The sequence below is a fragment of the Odontomachus brunneus genome, unplaced genomic scaffold, assembly GCF_010583005.1.
Source record: "Odontomachus brunneus isolate Ranch 3 - 2012 unplaced genomic scaffold, Obru_v1 Obru_scaffold_044, whole genome shotgun sequence".
Classification (NCBI taxonomy): Eukaryota; Metazoa; Arthropoda; class Insecta; order Hymenoptera; family Formicidae; genus Odontomachus; species Odontomachus brunneus.
In genome coordinates this window covers 45,586-54,522 of record NW_022639494.1, presented here as the reverse complement: position 1 = coordinate 54,522, position 8,937 = coordinate 45,586, and positions in this window count along the sequence as shown.

The following is an 8,937-nucleotide window of genomic DNA, read 5'->3' as shown; positions in this document are numbered from 1 at the left end:
CCCACCCCCTAACCTCCCGTTTGTGCAGGCGACGCGAGTCGCACGAGGTGGGAAAAGCGAGTATACGTGGTACACCTGCGAGGGAGCGCAACACCTAGTGTAAAGTAACGCCTCGCAACGCGCCGTGCAACGTCGTGCATTATGGATGCAAACTTGCACCCGGCTGCCGCGCGATAATCCGCGCGAGTAACGCGGCCGGATTATCGCGGAAATTGAAGTAACTATGTGATTACACGGCGGCGTCTTACCCGCTCTGTTAGGTGCTAATAGCGTCGCCTGCTAACCATCTAGTCGTACCGCCCCTCCTGCAGCCGCGAACACGTTGTCGTCGTCGTCGTCGTCGTCGTTCCCGACCCCGCATTTTCCGCTCGGGAGATGAGAAATTAAGAGGACGGAACGGTGGCACCGAGTGATGAAGAAATCCTCCTCCCACGCTCGCGACAACGTCTACCGCGCCTCGCAATTGGAGTGTCATCGAATTAACGCGTGTCGCACCCATATTTCGAGTATCGAGATCGGCGAGAGAAAGAGAGTTCGAAGCGGCCGTTTTGAAAACGCGAGTTCAATTTAAAAAATTGAAGTGTTTCATTCACCAGAAGATCGCAATACTCGAAAAAGTCTCGACTGCTTGCTTCATCGAGCTGTTCTGTGGATCTGTTCCGAGAGAAATTGAAATCTTTATTATGTCGCGGAATCTCTTAATGAAAAAAATAAGAAATCTGAATTGTATCTCATGAAAAAAATATATTCCCACAAGATGAAATGTACATTGCTCAAATCGAAATCGCTTCTCAAAATCGTATCATCTACACGGAGAGAATAGTGATGTTCTAGGAATAGAAAATACAATAAATTTCGCTAGAAATACATAGTAAATTTTAGTTAATTTTGTAATAGTACATTTCAGTCCCTTTCAGATATGAGTAAGACGTTTGAAATGAAAGGATAGTTAGTTATTGCAGAATGTCGGTCTATTTCCCAGTTACGGAAAAAGTTCTGTTATAATTTTTGCTATAAAATTCTCTCCGTACATCAGACATTTAAAGTATTGCAAATATTTCTCTTGACGTGTGATCTTAATTTTTAATAAGTATAATTATGTTTTAACTTTTTATATTTTCTCTCTTGTGTTAGTCCAAATTGTTCATTCAGTATGATCTCTTATTTGTTTTGAGCGATATACATTAAAGAAAGACACACTGTTTTCAAAAAAAGGATTATAATTTGTCGCTATATAAAATTAGGGAAATATTTTTCATTTCTGCGAATCTGACTTGAACTTAACGTACTTTTGAGCCCATTGGAAACTTGCGACGCTCTCCGCGTAGCTTTGACGTAGTATGTTTCTCAATTATATCGTGAGACGTTCCGTCGTCAAACAATTGCAACGCGATCGCTCCGCACAGTTTCGAATAAAGTTCATGACAATACGACGCGCGTAGCACGTGGCATCGAAAATGTTTGTTTATACAATATACTGCCGCATCAGTCATCCGGCTCAATTGGCGTGCACTAGTTTACATTGCAAACAGTGCTTTGTGTCGATCACCTTGACCCTTGTACACTCCCCTTGGCAAAGTTTCGCACGAACTCGTATCTCTTTTTCTCTCTATTATACCATCCTCTTTTCGCTTTCCTTCTCCTCTTCGTTTCACTAATTTCTCTCTCTCTCTCTCTCTCTCTCTCTCTCCCCCTCCCTCTTTCTCCCTCTCTCTCCCTCTCTTTAATCTCGAGGTTTATATATAGTTCTCATGAGATCGATATTAAATAGCGAAAAATTGATATTACATAATCAACGGACTTTTTCCTCTCTACATATCATATACATGTGTACATACCGTCGGCAATAAACATGTTTTTTGCCAGATAAGTATCCGAATAGATTTTCAATATTGCAAGAAAAAACAAGCGAGCTGTTTTTGTATCGTATGAAGTGGCGGTTGTAGGTCAGCAGGGCATTAAAGTGCAAACAATGAGGCATCAACACAAGGACGAAGTATTATAAACTTCTCTACGCCTACGTAATTTCTCTCACCAGTGTAAACAACTGCGTTATATTGCGACGTAAGCTAGTTGAATTACGATAATACTTGAAGAGTCTCTGGAAGTCTTACAGTAGAATAAAACGATTCGACGTAAAATGCAACTTATTAGTATAACACGGACTGATATTCACGATTTTTACACACATTTCTAGCCTCCATTAATTCTTATTATAATCCTAATAAAATAATGACTGCGAACAATGTTATCGTAATACGTTAACGTTTGCTTTAAAGTAACGCGCGATGAAAATATCGGACTATCAGAATTAATTAAAAAATACTGCAGGGAAAGTCTAGCTTATTCTTTTCTTCTGAAAAGCCGGTAAAGTTCTCCAGAGTTCTTTAATTTTTTATACTCTTTTTCTTCTTTCTCTGAGCCAGGTCACGTGGTTTATTCGTTCTATCGGCTATCGAGCTTCCGCGAGCGCGGCGAGAAAGAACGAACCGGGAAAATGAAGGCTTTTCACGCCCATCTGCACGTGGCGCTCGGTTTTAACGCTACAACTTAACTGCGCGCAAGAAGTTCTCAAAGACAACGGACTTGATTCCTGAAACGAGTCAAGAATAACTTGTGCGTCAAGCGAAGCACGAAAACTTCTCCACACAGAAGTGGTTCGCGTGCTTGACCCTCGGAATCGCGTTTCCATTCGTCTTGATACAAGAAACCGAGGCACTTCCGAGCGCCCAAAGTGCTTGAGATGCATTTTATGTAAACGACACGTGCCTCCGCGTACAAAAATAAACAATGGTTTGTTTATAGAAACAAATGGCCTCGATAATGAATTTTACAATCAAATTTGGGAAAAAATGAATAAAAAAATTTTTACTTGGCCTAACTACTTGATATCACTCATTTTGCGAAAATATGAGTTTTCAACAACAATAATATTTCTTATTAACATTTTTTATTTTATAAATAATTTTGTTATTTTATAAATAAAATATTTTATAGGAGTATTAAATTTTATACAGTTTTCTGTTGCGTTTGATATTCAATTTTTTCTCATGGCAATAATTGGAATGCTAGTGGCGGAAAAATTAAAGAATTACTCTGAATGAATAATTCCGCTGAGTAGTTTTTGTAGCTTGAATCGATATAATACCAAATAAGAAAAGAAAATTTATGTCCACCATAAAAATTAAGATATACCGAGAAAAAATATTTGAAAATTTATTTGTGGGGTATAAAATTTATTTTTATGAAATAAAGTTTATTTCTGAATAAACTTTATACCTTACAAATAAAATTTCATGTATTTTCTCTCAATGTAAATGTTAAGAAAATATATTCAATATTTCAAATGACTATATTTCTAATAACTAATATAGGAAACTCGGAGAAGTAAGTTTTGCGTAACAAAGTCTTTCCCTTATTCTCTTTCTAAGAGTGTACGATATTTTTTTTTAACCTCATTTTTTAGTAGATGCGTGAAAATATTGTGCTTTATTCCTGATACACATAATCTGATAATCTATTCTTGATATCCAGTTACCATAGAATATGGTAAATAATTAAATATCTGGACAGAGACGTGAATAAATGCGTGTCCGCAAGAGCAAGCAGCTTTACGGCGATTTCGTGATATTATACCCTTGTCCTTCTAGTGAATTATTTCCTCGGTATTTGATAGTGTCGGGCACGATACACCATATCTCTCGAGTAAAATTAGAATTCGATGATTACCGGTGATAAACTTAGACACGATGTCTAACGCGTACACGCCTCAAGGGTCTCAATTAGATTTTATGTAGGGACGAGTCGTGTTGTTCGTAGACAAGTCCCTGCTTACACATTTGTGCTATTAATATAACCCCCCGGGCATCAATGAAATGACGTTGACTAAACAGTTACTATTAAAATAACCCCAGCTAATTATCCCAATAACTATATCCCCGTCGGTGGTGAAAGTTTCGATATTGAACGACGCAACTCTGGTGAATCAGTCAAATTTCCTACATCGTGTATAGTGATATCCGATAGTAGCTATTAACTAACGCGCCCTTATTCTCAGTTAACGCTCGTTATACTCCATACACTCCACGAGTTTTTCGTTTCGTTTCGGAAAATGACGAAGGAAATGACCCTAACGAGGAGATGGCGTGTATCCCGGTCGAGAAGCTTTCGCGACAGGCGCGATACGAAGCGTATGAACATGTGACAAATTATTACAAACTCGTGGAACATCGTTTTGTAACACAGAAACGTTCTAGCTGCATGATAACCGCGGTATCGCAATCGAACTCGGAATCGGCGGCACCCTTTTCGGGTTCTCCACTCACGACGTCCACGTGCAATTCCGTGACACGCGCGTGTTTTTTCGTCATCGACCTTTTCGTCGTCGTCGTCGTCGTCCTCGTCGAAACTCATGTCACACGATATCGTGCATTATCATAGATATTGGCCAAGGGCTTTAGCTTCGGGGCTTCGTACGTTAACGGTCCTCATAAATAAAAAATATCGTCCCACGGCATGAAATCCGCCGGAACAGCCTCCCCCACCGGGAGTATCCTGCCCTTGTACGTACTCTCACTCGCTCTCGTTCACCTCGGCCGTCCCGGGAAGGCTCGTTTTTCATTCTTCCCGTCTTACGAAATACGCGGATCCACTTTACGCTCGATACTCGCCGTAGTGCCACTTACGAACGAGGTGTTCTGCATACCGCCGCTGTATCGAGACTATCCGAGTCGAAATTTTGACTCTACATTGACCCTGCAAGTTTTGTCGAACTTGAAGAGTCAATGAAGGATCTGGAGATAGACAAGCTATTGATCTACTTTGATGTTGTACACAGTTGTTCACTGTCGTTTCCTCCACGCTGAGCTCGAAGAGAAGCTCGTTCAAAAATTACTTAATATTCGACTTAATATTTTACATTTACTTTCACAATTATTTTAATTATCTTTTTAATTATTTGACATTCGCGATTTTCTCCGTATATTTTAATCGAATTTTTTATATGTGCTTACACTGAGGAAAAAAATATTTAAGAAGTAAAACATATTTATTCGGTAAATACTAATAACATATTTATTTATACAGATATAAAATATTTTTCGAAAAAATATATATTTCCTTAAAACCTTAACTCTTTTCATAAAAACAATTTTTTACTCATCAATTTTTTATTTAAACACAAGAATTAAAAATTTAAATGAATATGTTATTTGTACCCAGTAAAATAAATATTTTTCTATTTTTCATATATATTTTTCTCTCGGTATAAACTACAGACTGTTCAAAACAAACGCGGTTTAATAATAAAGATTCGAGATCCAACATTCATCATACGATGTTTTCGAGCAAAATAACAGTCTGGAGACGCATGATACAATTAAAGTCGTCCCGAACAAAATTGATATCGATTTTTATATCGGATGAGAAAAAGTTTAATTATTTAATCAGGATTAGTGGGCAAAAGATTGAAAAGAACAAGACTTAATCTCATCACTTCCTAATTTGTTTTTTTTTTTCCTTTTTTTATGAAAGTTTCGATGAGATTTGTAGTTTTTTTAAGAGCTTACACTTCTTACCAATTGTTCTGGTGCTCTCGCGCGTCGCACACGTTTTTTGCAACAGAACGTTATATTACATTTTAAATATTGAATGAAAATATGGTAAGCGCTTAAGAGAAATGATCAAAAGTACATCTAAAAACAAAAACACATCTAAAAAAATAAAAACAGACAAAACAAAACAAAGATTGAAAAATATTCGCACACTTTCGTTGTTTTGTCTGTTTTCATTTTGTTAGATATGTTTTTGTTTTTGTTTTTAGATGTGCTTTTGATCATTTCTCTTAAGCGCCTACCATATTTTCATTCAACATTTAAAATATGATATAACGTTCTGTTGCAAAAAAAAGTGTGCGACGCGCGAGAGCATCAGAACACTCTCGAGACACAATGACAGATTCTTAATTTCGACTCGACTATATGGGCTACTGCACTGAGAGACAAAATATTGCCAACAATATATTTATCATACTAATATAATAACTATTTTTCAAATAAGAAGATATATATCTTCTTAAAACCTTAGCTTTCCATCAAAGTAATCGATAATTATATTTTATAATAGAATTTTAATAGAATATTAGATATAATTTAATAGAAGAATTCAGATTTAAATAAGTAAATATGTTATTAGTATCCACTGAATAAATATTGTTTATTTCTTAGATACTTTTTCTTCCCTCAGTGCACCTCCCACGAACTTTCGCAATTCGATTCCGCGTCGCAAACTTTGTTGCAAATTATTTCGTAGATTGACTCCCTCTCTCTCTTAGTCTCTCCATCGCGTGGGTTTTGCCGCTGATAATGGCAAACGTTGCACCACATTAGGCAACGTATCTGATACTATCGACAACATATCGCGGACTTTATATTGTATATAGCGATGACGTGAATGAGGCCGCGTAATTGAGAACTTTTTTATCGTATCAATTACAACATATTGCTTCTGCCTGCGAATTCCACACTCGTGTGCGTTCGTGCATTTGACGAGGCAGTAACGAAGAGCAGTTAATTATCCATTTGATAATTTTGATTAATTATCTATATTATTAATCAATTACTTATTCAATTAATAACGTGATTTATTTCGATTTAGTACGATGGGAGAGTGCCGCGAGTCGCATTATTATTTGTTTCACGCTATTGCGCATGTGATCATAGTGAGTCGACGATGTTCTTAACAGAATTTTCATTTATCACGCGAGACACAATTTACCAATGAAATGGGTTGACAGGTCGCTCGCCGATCGTACAATAAATCGCCGATTGATAAACATTTGTGAACAATCGCGACTTAATGATCAGCATAAATAACTCAGGTGAAGAGACAAATTTTGTTCGCTCTGTGTGTGTCTGTCTGCGGGTATCGAGCCTTTCAGGTAATATGTCGGTATACTTTTATGTAAAGATTACATAAAACGAAGACCAGAAGAAATATTGAGAAAACTTTGAATTTCCCCACTTAGAATCACACGTTTAAAGCATTGCACTTTTAATCAGGATCCATCATTATTTTGGAACATCGGGCTGGATCCCTACTAGATCCCAAGAAATTTTCTATGCGGGTAATTTAATCAATTGATGAAATTGATTATTGATCAGTGTGTAACCAATCAAAGTTTAATCGATAATTAATAATTAATTTCATCAATCGATTAAATTATTTATGATTTTATATATAACGATTGATCAATTTCGACTATTGATTTTCCGAATACTTTGGTGAAAGAAAACTTTATCGATTAACATCTAACACTACTAACTAACCGTTTTGCCTCGTATGAACTGTACAGGTTGGATTTAGTCTCGGTTGTTCACGGAATTGTTATGCACAAATAGCAACGTCTGAAATAAATTTCGAAAATCCTATTCCCCCGTTCTCTTCGGGAATTTAATTTCCACGAATGAATTTATTTATACAAATATCTTAATCGGCTTCGCTCGTGATACGAATCGCGCGAGCGCGACCGTTATCACCGCTATTATCGTTATTACGCGCCACGCTACCGATGAAAACAGATACCCCGCATGAATAATTGATACGCCGTAAGAATCGCGATAAAATTTTCGTTTTTGTGCAACACGACAAAGGGCGGCTGTTCTTCGCGCGGTTCCACGCGAAAATCGAGGCCGAAACTTAATTTCGATACAGCGGCCACCGTTATGGAGAAATCGATAATAGGTTACGCTATGTGCAAAGAAATACTCGTTGAATTATTAATACGACTCCGAAATCCTCATGCATACGCAAATCTTGCACTCTACGTGCTTACCGTCGCAATTTCCGACAGCGAGACACGATAAGAAAAGCAATATCGACAAGAAAAACGAGGCGAGCCCTTCGCGAAACGAATCGCATGTTTAAAGCTCGCCTTCAGATGACATCCGTAATTTGCGACGGAATTCGGCATGAAATTCTACCTGCAATTTTACAGTTACTCGATAGAGGTGTACTCCCGATTCTCCTCGGGCGTTCTGTAATACAAATAGAAACCTGTCCCGAATTCTATCGCGAATTATAGATCGTTCAAAGTGAACTCCGAGCTCGGGAAAGCTTGCAATCGATACGCGAATCGCTAGCTGGAAATTCAACGAGGTCACCCGACGAGATTTCAAGTCCACCTATCAGCAAGCATGAAGGGAAGTGATGGGGTACGACACGAAGGAAAAAGCGTGATTAACACTCTGGTGCTCGTACCTTATTTGAGAGAAACATGACTCATTCTTCCTTTAATGATTAAGATGCGCTTAGAGTTCTGCAAGGCCACCTCTCTCTCTCTTAAAGTGAATCAGTGAATAGTCACTGATATCTGTCATGAATATAGCACTGAGTTCTAGTAACTTTCAGTGTTATACTTATAACTGCAATCAGTGTATATTCATTGTTTTCAGTGATATTTGACTGATACATTTTAAGAGAACTCTATTTTACTGGCTCAAGGAACAGAACGTTCAATAAATACTTTGTTGAAGATGCATACAATATAACTTATTTCCTTTCCCATGACATAACTAGTGAGGTTCTGGATATTACCACAAGAATTGAAACGCGTATTTCACTGATATCGTTCCGGGATGTTAAATATATTGGCGCGACGTGATCGTAGCGCGCAATGTCATCGGTGTTTTCGCGGGCGCGCGCGTAGCACCGCGACGCTTATAATTTTGTAACGATTTGAAATTAATGATGATCGGCGCCGAGCTGTTAGCGCGAATTTTGTCTCATCTCGTTCTCGCCTGCATAATGCCTCGCGAATGCCACAATAACTCATCGATTTGCGGATTTGCAGGTAAAATGTGCACCCTACGGCGGGAACGACGCGCTCACCCACCTATCGACATTTTCGAAACGTTCGACGTTGCAGCAGCAGCTGCAACG